This window comes from Saccoglossus kowalevskii, chromosome 20 (genome assembly GCF_978046115.1).
Source record: "Saccoglossus kowalevskii chromosome 20, keSacKowa6.1, whole genome shotgun sequence".
Classification (NCBI taxonomy): domain Eukaryota; kingdom Metazoa; phylum Hemichordata; class Enteropneusta; family Harrimaniidae; genus Saccoglossus; species Saccoglossus kowalevskii.
The window spans coordinates 4780962-4790086 of record NC_140660.1 but is presented as its reverse complement, the minus strand read 5'-3'; positions in this window follow the sequence as shown (position 1 = coordinate 4790086).

The window sequence follows — 9125 nt, the reverse complement described above, 5'->3', positions numbered from 1 at the left end:
TACTCAATGTTTTAGATACACACATTATAGTCAGTGTGGTAGACGATGACATAGAATACCAGGTACTCAATGTTTTAGATACACACATTATAGTCAGTGTGGTAGACGATGACATAGAATACCAGGTACTCAATGTTTTAGATACACACATTATAGTAAGTGTGATAGACGATGACATAGAATACCACGTACTCAATGTTTTATATACACACATTATAGTCAGTGTGGTAGACGATGACATAGAATACCAGGTACTCAATGTTTTAGATACACACATTATAGTCAGTGTGGTAGACGATGACATAGAATACGTCATATTAGAAGCAGATGATTATTTCCATAAATATATTCTCTAAAAATTTTCAAGAGAAACATACACCCGTCGCGACTGATTAAGATTGTCGATTTGAATCAAGTTCACGCTGCTATGACTGTCAACTTACCGAAACTACATCTACCTACGTTCAACGACGACATACAAAAATGGGCGAGTTTCAATGACGTTTTTAGTTCGGCAAAGATACACGGCTTGAAATGTACAAAAATGTCAGTACCTCCGCGCCCAATTGTTTGGTGAAGCCGCGCACACGGTTGATGGTTTACCTCTGACGGACAGTAATTATAAACATGCTCTCGATCTACTGAAGAAACGATATAACACACCTCACAAGATAACTAATGCACATATAAAGGTATTGTGAGATCTGACAAAATCGACGAGCGAATATGACATCTTCAGAACATTTTACGATGATTTAGAAACAAATATAAGAAGACTCGAAGCACTGGGAAACGGAAGCGTCTTACGGTGATTTATTGGTACCCATTATTTTAGAGAAACTGCCATGCAATATCCGTAGACAAATTAGACGAGAATTCTGTAAAACACATTGAAATAGCTACATGCCATTTTAGCGAATTTACTCAATACATGAATTAACAAAATCTTTATTTAGCTAAAATGCCAACAATCTCATTGCGAGAATATACTTTATTCTAAATTAGCCACATCTTGAATTAGCAAAATTACAGATTAACTAAATTAACTAAAATGACATGCTAGGTAAAAAGGCGTTTTTAACAGTATAGGCATAAAGAGCGCAATCTTGCCGAACTACGACGAGCAATTGATACATAGCTGTGTAGGGAGGTGCTCCTGAGTGCTCAAAAGTGTGACCATTTATTACCTGGATAATGGCAAAATCTATACCCATATTTATACCAAAGTACCATTTCTGTCATCACTGTTTATTCCAAACAAAATAGTTACCGTATTTGCTCTATTAGAAGAGCATCTCCAATAGAAGCACATGTAAGCCAACAGTTGCATTGTATATTGATTTATTAAAATATGTATTTTACTGATCGCTCATATACGGACCTATGAGTATACCAAATCGCAAAAATGTTAACCGATATTTATACCTATCTAGAGCAGAAATAAGACCGATACTTATACCTAAAACCCTTTTCAGGGACACGTCCCCATTAGGCAAGTTCTATGTATTGCCCCCCGGATAGAAGCTAGAAGCCGTTTCTGGAAATGCGTCCAGAAACTCAGTAATGTACTGCCTCATTCTACACAGATATTTGAGGAATGACAAATGTACGCCGATCGACTCCGACGAAGAAACCGACGGTATGCTCGTGTTGTAAAGAAACTCACTAACACAATGATTGTATAGTGGTAATCGATTATAACAAACGAAATGACATAGTCAAATGGGACAGACGTTGTTTTATTTATCTTGGAAACCATCGTTTTTCTGATTGTAAATCGAGAAATACGATGTGGGCGGACCACCACATCTAGACTGGCAAAGTCGGGACTTCTTTTATGTTTTACAAAAAGAAATAATTAATTGTTCTTTTATTCCTTTTAGCGTGATCGCGAAATCTAACCTGACCGCTAATGCTAGTTTTCGCGATCACGTTAAAAAGGCTAAATTGACAATTATATTTTTTTTTGTGAAACAAAAAAGAAGTCCCGACTTTGCTAGTCTACACCACACCTCGCTATGCACCAGGACGGAAACGAAACGCCGGTCAATGACTTCACGTGCGGATCGTAATTCGCGATTTAATGCTGCCTCGTCGACTCAAACACATGTCAACTGTGCGAGAAATGAAGATACCCCACGTGACTATCAGAATGAGCCAGTTCTGATAAAACCCACAGTTGTCCCAAGTTCCGCAAAATCGGATGCAATAAACGTGACCATATTGACGAGAGTTCTACATGTTCGTTCATCACAAGACATCTGTCCGACAAACTCAACATTGAACCCGACCATAGTGAGTCTGAGGATATTAGATTGGCGACGTTTGGAGATATCGGCCCACAAATACGATCATTCGATGTAGCAACGTTCACACTTCAAACCTTATACGGACCTCGAACTATTACCGCTCTCATCGTTCCCCGGATCTAATATGATCACCCGCCCTATTTTTAATTTGCCACACACGAGGTTTAAAACTGTCACATCTGTTGTCAAACGTGGACTCGTTCGAACTGTCTGTATTAATAGTGGCTGACTACTATAGGAACTTTGTTGAAGACCATGTAATTCGTGGTAACGGTTATACTGCTATGTGTGGTCGAAACCCGGCTCTACAGGTATAGGAAATATGCCTGACATTAATGCCACTATGTTACACGCCGCCATTAGCACATGTGAAGAAGAAAATCAACTTCAAATCTACTGGGATTTGGAATCGATTGGTATCAAAGACGAATTTCGACACTAAAACCTATAAAAATGAATGATGAAATGAAATATAAAACTTATAAAAATAGCAGCTTGAAAAATATTAGTTCAAATTTAGACTTGCCTTTATTTTACCGATATCACTAGAATAAATCAAGAAAACTACGCACGTGACTGTATTTACAGACAATTAACGGTTACACAGAAAACACGGTACAGTTGGAGGCGTGGTCTGTTCAGAATTTGTCAAGAACCAATCACAAGACTGGTTATAAACCAGTTGAGCGTGGCTAACCGAGTCTTGGCACATTCTAAATAGGCCACGCCTCTAACTGTGCCAACATTCCGTTGACTGTTAGAATATTCGGTAGGTAATTGTGAGGTTGGTAACAATAACATTTCAACAAATCAACCCATGATTACTGCTACCTTTCACACTACGACACGAGGACAGAGAACAACTCGTCCGCAACGCCTTCGCGACTACTACAAGGGGTCACATTCTCTTTCTGAATGTATGGTTGTTAGATATGCGAAGCGCTGTTTGGAGATTATACGCCGAGACAAACTGTGTTATAATTGTTTAGCTAATCATCTCGTGGGAAAAGTTGCATCGAAGCACACCTACAGACACTGTCAACGTAAGCATCACTCATCGCTTCACATTCATGGATATATCGTAGTAACCCGGGAAATAATAGCAGTGCCAAATATGGATCTAATCCCAGTGGGGATACTCGTCACAATTCTGGATTACAGGCAGATATGACCACTGGATATAATACACCGGTTTATTCGGCCAATAATGGAAAACCTACTAACATGCACGCATACGCTCAATAAAAAAAGGACATTCGATCTGCATACTATTTCCTGCAACAAAGCGTAAATCGATGCATTGCTCATACCCGAGATATCGACTTCGATGTCCAATCACGGCGATTCCGAACTATTGACACTTTCATACCCGGTTATCACTTGTTATGACAACGACATTTTAATCCGTGTCGACTACTACTGAACATTTTGTCGGTGAAGTTATATGTGGTAAAGGTCCTACAGTCGTGTCATATCCTTTTGGTTTACTTATTATCTGGTCCCAAACTTAATGAGAAATTTACCACTGCTGCTACTAATGTGCTACATGTAATGACTGACACTTACAAAACTGACATTGCTATCACGTTATACTGGGATCTTGAGTTCGTTGGCATCAAAGATGATACACGCTCTGATAATACGCATACAAAGGAAATTCGAGTCATATCGTGATACCAACCTGCGCCGAGAGGACAATCACTTTGTTGCTAAGTTACCATGGCATCCAGACGACGTTCCACTACCTACGAACTACAACGTTTCGAAATCGCGAACGCGATCCATAATTCGCCCTCTACCGCCAACTATTGTTGTCATTTACGATAGAATAATTACTGATCAAGAAAAACAAGGCTTTATTGAAGTCGTCAAGAACGATAACATTGCATGTGATCATTACCTGCCACATCGATCAGTAAAAAAAGATTCCGAGACCACGCCAATTCTCATTGTACACGATTACAGTTGTAAGAACAACACTGATACTCCCAGCTTAAATGACTGCCCCAAGGGGGGGGGGGGATTCTCTGAATAGAATATGGTACGCAAGCTAAAGTAAAAAAAAACGCGTAAAGGGGGTGTTATTTAGTTATATGACGCGTATACGCATGTACCGTGTTAGGGTAATAAAGTGTGAAAAAAGGAAACTCATGAATTCATGTTATCTCAACTTTGGAAACAGTATGATTTTAGTATGTATATAGGGTATCTATTTTATGTTTCTGGACTGGAAAAGGGGTATTAGCTCACAAAAATAGCTACGTCTTTAGAGGCTTTTTTTGAAAAGTTATACTTCAGCATAAGTACCAGGTCTGACTTGGAGTACCCCCCCCCTCACCGCACCCGCTTGGTGACTGCCTACTGGCTGGACCACCAGTACTCAACGACCTCACCTCGGTGTTACTAGGATTCCGCGAAAATCCTATCGCATTGACGAGTGAATTCAGAAAGTTTTTTTTTTCAAATACGTCTTGAACCTTATGAACGAAAGTTTGCAAAGTTCTAGTGTCTTTCTTATCCAAGAGATATGAGAGCGAATTCGTCACTTATCAATTCAAATCGATTTAATTCGGCGCTGTGTGTTCACCTTTCATTTTGAATGCCGTAGTAAAAACGCAGATGGAAGCAAATTCTGACATTCCGACCTCAACTAATGAGTTCTTGTTGTTTCAACCTTCGCTCGTGATCCTCGAACATTAATGAGATTCGATAACTTGCCGGAAATGACAATTAACTGAAGACCGCGCCCGACGTCGGTATTATTGGTATACACAGTGGAATACCGAGAAAGATACACTTACTTAAAGAGATATTAACATTCAATCACCGGCCCGAGACAATTAATTACGAAACGTGACGTCATCAGTCATACAGGGTCATTGTACGACTCGCTTGGTTTATTATCTCCAGTACACGTAAATCCACTGGGAAAAGTAAATCCACTGGGATGAACCTTTAAATGAGACTATGTCTAACAATTGGGAATCTTTAACTGACGATCTAAATGAGGTCACAAATACTATATGAAATCGTCAATATTATAGTGAAACCACAGATGACTCACACAACAACACAAACGACTATGAACTGAACGTTTTTTCTGATACTTCCATGAAAGCATATAGTGCCGTTGTTTTCTTCAGGAAAACCAACAAAACGGCCATTTTATGGCAAAAACCCGAGTCGCGTCGATCAACTGCAAAACACTGACTTCACCTCGTCTCAGTAGAGTTGATGGCAGCCTTAGTTGTCACGTGATTGAGCAAGTTTGTCTGCAATGCGTTATCTCCGAAACTGAACATTACTGAACGCGTATTGTGATGTGAAAGTCAAATAACATTACATTGGATTAATAGTGATAGGAAAGTGTCTTTATTCATTGCTAACGGAGTGAAGGAAATTACCGGCTACGAATACATGTGTAAATATTGTCCCACAGCTGACAATCTAGCCGACCTACTGACTCGAGGAATTACTGTAAATGAATTGAACATGTATTCTTGTGCAAGATAACTGTCAATCTGCCCGCTATTCGATTCGTCTCTCTTCGGTGACGTTGAACGTGACACGAATCCGCGCACCGATGACGTCACGCAGAGATCAACGAACTATGTACCGGGGATTCCCTCGATCTACGTTCTTACGTCAACATCGACGCGTCCGCCGATGTCAACATCATCGTGTTTATTCGCGGCCCAAAGATACCGGTAGGCGTAAACAGAAACACACCCACAGTTTTTTGATGTGAAGGACATTCATCAATTTGAGACGCGTCGTGTTCGAGACGGGACTTATAGCAACGTATACAATGAGACAGTTCCCTCCGCGGTTCAAATGGCTTCGAACTTAAACAAACGATTAACAACTCTGAACTCTAGGTGGCGCTCACACTAAATCTTCAAAAACAGTTCGACTTTACATGGTACGTGTTCTATTGCAAGACACTGTATAATTAGTATATTGTGGAACATGATAACTTTTCCAAGGCAATTTGGCAATAAATTTGTTACCTTATCTGCGTGGATGAGTAGCACAGTATTGTTTATTTTGACAATGCGTTATCTCCGAAACTGAACATTACTGAACGCGTATTGTGATGTGAAAGTCAAATAACATTACATTCGATCACTAGTGATAGGAAAGTGTCTTTATTCATTGCAAACAGAGTGAAGGAAATTAACGGCTACGAATACATGTATAAATATTGTCCCACAGCTGACAATCTAGCCGACCTCCTGACTTGAGGAATTACCGTAAATGAATTGAACAATTCAAATTTTTGGTAGATTGGTCCACGATGGCTTCCAGTGCAGGAAAATTGTCAATCTGCACGCTGTTCGATTCGTCTCTCTTCGGCGACGTTGAACGTGACACGAATCCGCGCACCGATGAAGTCACGCACGACGTCAACGAACTATGTACCGGGGATTCCCCCGATCTACGTTCTTACGTCAACATCGACGCGTCTGCCGATGTCAACACCACCGTGTTTATTCGCGGCCCACAGATACCGGGAGGCGTAAACCCACAGTTTTTCATGTGAAGGACATTCATCAATTTGAGACGCGTCGTGTTCGATAAGTGACTTATAGCAACGTATACAATGAGACAGTTCCCTCGGCGGTTCAAATGGCTTCGAACTTAAACAAACGATTAACAACTCTGAACTCTAGGTGGCGCTCACACTAAATCTTAAAAAAACAGTCCGACTTTACATGGTACGTGTTCTGTTGCAAGACACTGTATAAATCGTATATAGTGGAACATGATAACTTTTACAAGGCAACTTGGCAATAAATTTGTTACCTTCACTGCGTAGATGAGTAGTACAATATTGTTTATTTTGTTCGTGATTGTTAGTAGTTTTATCATAACACACTGGGTCATCTCGTATGCCTATGGACTCAATGTCTCAGAAACGGCAAAGTGACTCGTCTAGCTGCGTGTTGTTTATATAAGTTTTTTCTCATCGGTGAGACTAGGGAATGACGTTCAGAAGTGTCACATGCATTGGAAAAATTGCAAGGCAGAGAACAATAAAAAATAAAAAAAACGAGCACAGTGGGTAAAAAATAACATAATAACAAGATTCAGGCATCATGAAACCAAAAATATCCCCTCCTTGCCGAAGGCGCAACTTTACTAGGGGTCTAGGGGCATGCCCCTTAAATATGTTGAAATCTAGACCCTCTGAAACTCTATTTCCTGCATTTTGAGGGTCAAATGTTGCAGACCCAAAAAGTTTCAGCTCGATTTTAGCGGGGGCGACGCCCGACCACCCACACTGTAGCGTGCCGAGGAGCGGCTCACAGCCGTCTACCGCTTTTACTGCGTCAAGTTGTTTTTTTAACTCATGCCGCGCCGCGCCGAGCCTTTACTGGTATAATGCGGACTCAGGAATAATCTAACTGTAAACCGTAGGATTCGTCTATATTCTGCGACAAAGAGAGCATTTTTCCTAGGACTTTCAGCCCCGCTAGGGATAACAATTAGTCCGCCTTTTACCCGACAACCGTATCGTGTACAATTGAGGTTGTAGGCTATGAGGGAACCAGAATTGTAATTGCGTATATTACAGCGTATGACATAGTGGGACTGTGTACAAATATTTTGCCATCTGAGTAGTCGCTGTGTTGGTGTGGCTTGTAGTGTCACTTATGTGTGGGCTTCGAATCGACGTTCAGCATTATCAAAGAGGTTTGATTGGCAAACCTCAGTGACATAATGAATGTCGGCGCTGAAACACACTTGCAAATGCGCTATTCTGATAAAGTCACAAATATGAAGTTTGATTTTGGCGCGACTTGCACTACTTCGATACTTCACAATCACCTAAAAATACCTATTTAAAGCTTGGCAACGTTTCAGTTTGTACTCGTTGATCTGCGCAACAGCCAGGGTCACAATCTTTGTTTATATGAGATCCATATATCTAGTGCATGCGTGGCGCGAGGACTACCGCTCTTTAAATTTATTTTCGGGGCCAGTACCCACATCTTGGTTCTTATTTTCATCAACAAAGGGGTGAAAACTAATTTTTTTCCTTCTCGTTTGCTGCAGGAAAAATAAGGATTGAGCAAGTTTACATGCCCTGTAACCGCAAAAACACCAAAGAAGTTATTATAATGTTTACGCACAATCCTCCCCTCTTGTGCACACCCACCTCGTCACGGTGCCATCCGTACTCCCTCGGGCCAGACCACTTTGTGGAGCGCCGACGCGACGCCCTGAAGTGACCGGAAAAATAGCTCACAGCATATCATTTCTTATTAGCTCCATGATATCACTTACATCATCAACTCAGTAATTACATAAATCTCAGACTAGTATACTAGTGTGAGCATAAACATGATATCTCTCAGCCTATCAGCGTAATCCGGTTTATGTGTTGCGATGTATTGCGGTATGTCGCGATAGTTGGTCGGAACATGAACAGATCTTACATTATTTTGTGAGATCTAACAATAATCTCGTTTACTAGATATGAAAAGAAAAGATAACCTAAACCATGTATTTTACCCCCATGCCTAAACAAGCGTGGTACGCATTACTACAATACAAAAACGCCACGTTACCAGTCTGTTTGGTTGTCTGAGTTTAAATGTATTCAGTTTTCGTTTATTTGTTTTTACAACAAAAAAAGAACCAACCACTAAAATAGAATTTGATGACAACACTCATCTCAAGATCTGAATTGAATATGTACATTATTAACTGAGGTTGGTTGCAGGAAATGTAATTTTTGTAAATATATGAATGGTGATTGTTTTACGCATATGTATTATGCTATTCAATTTTATTTCAAAATTTGAAAAT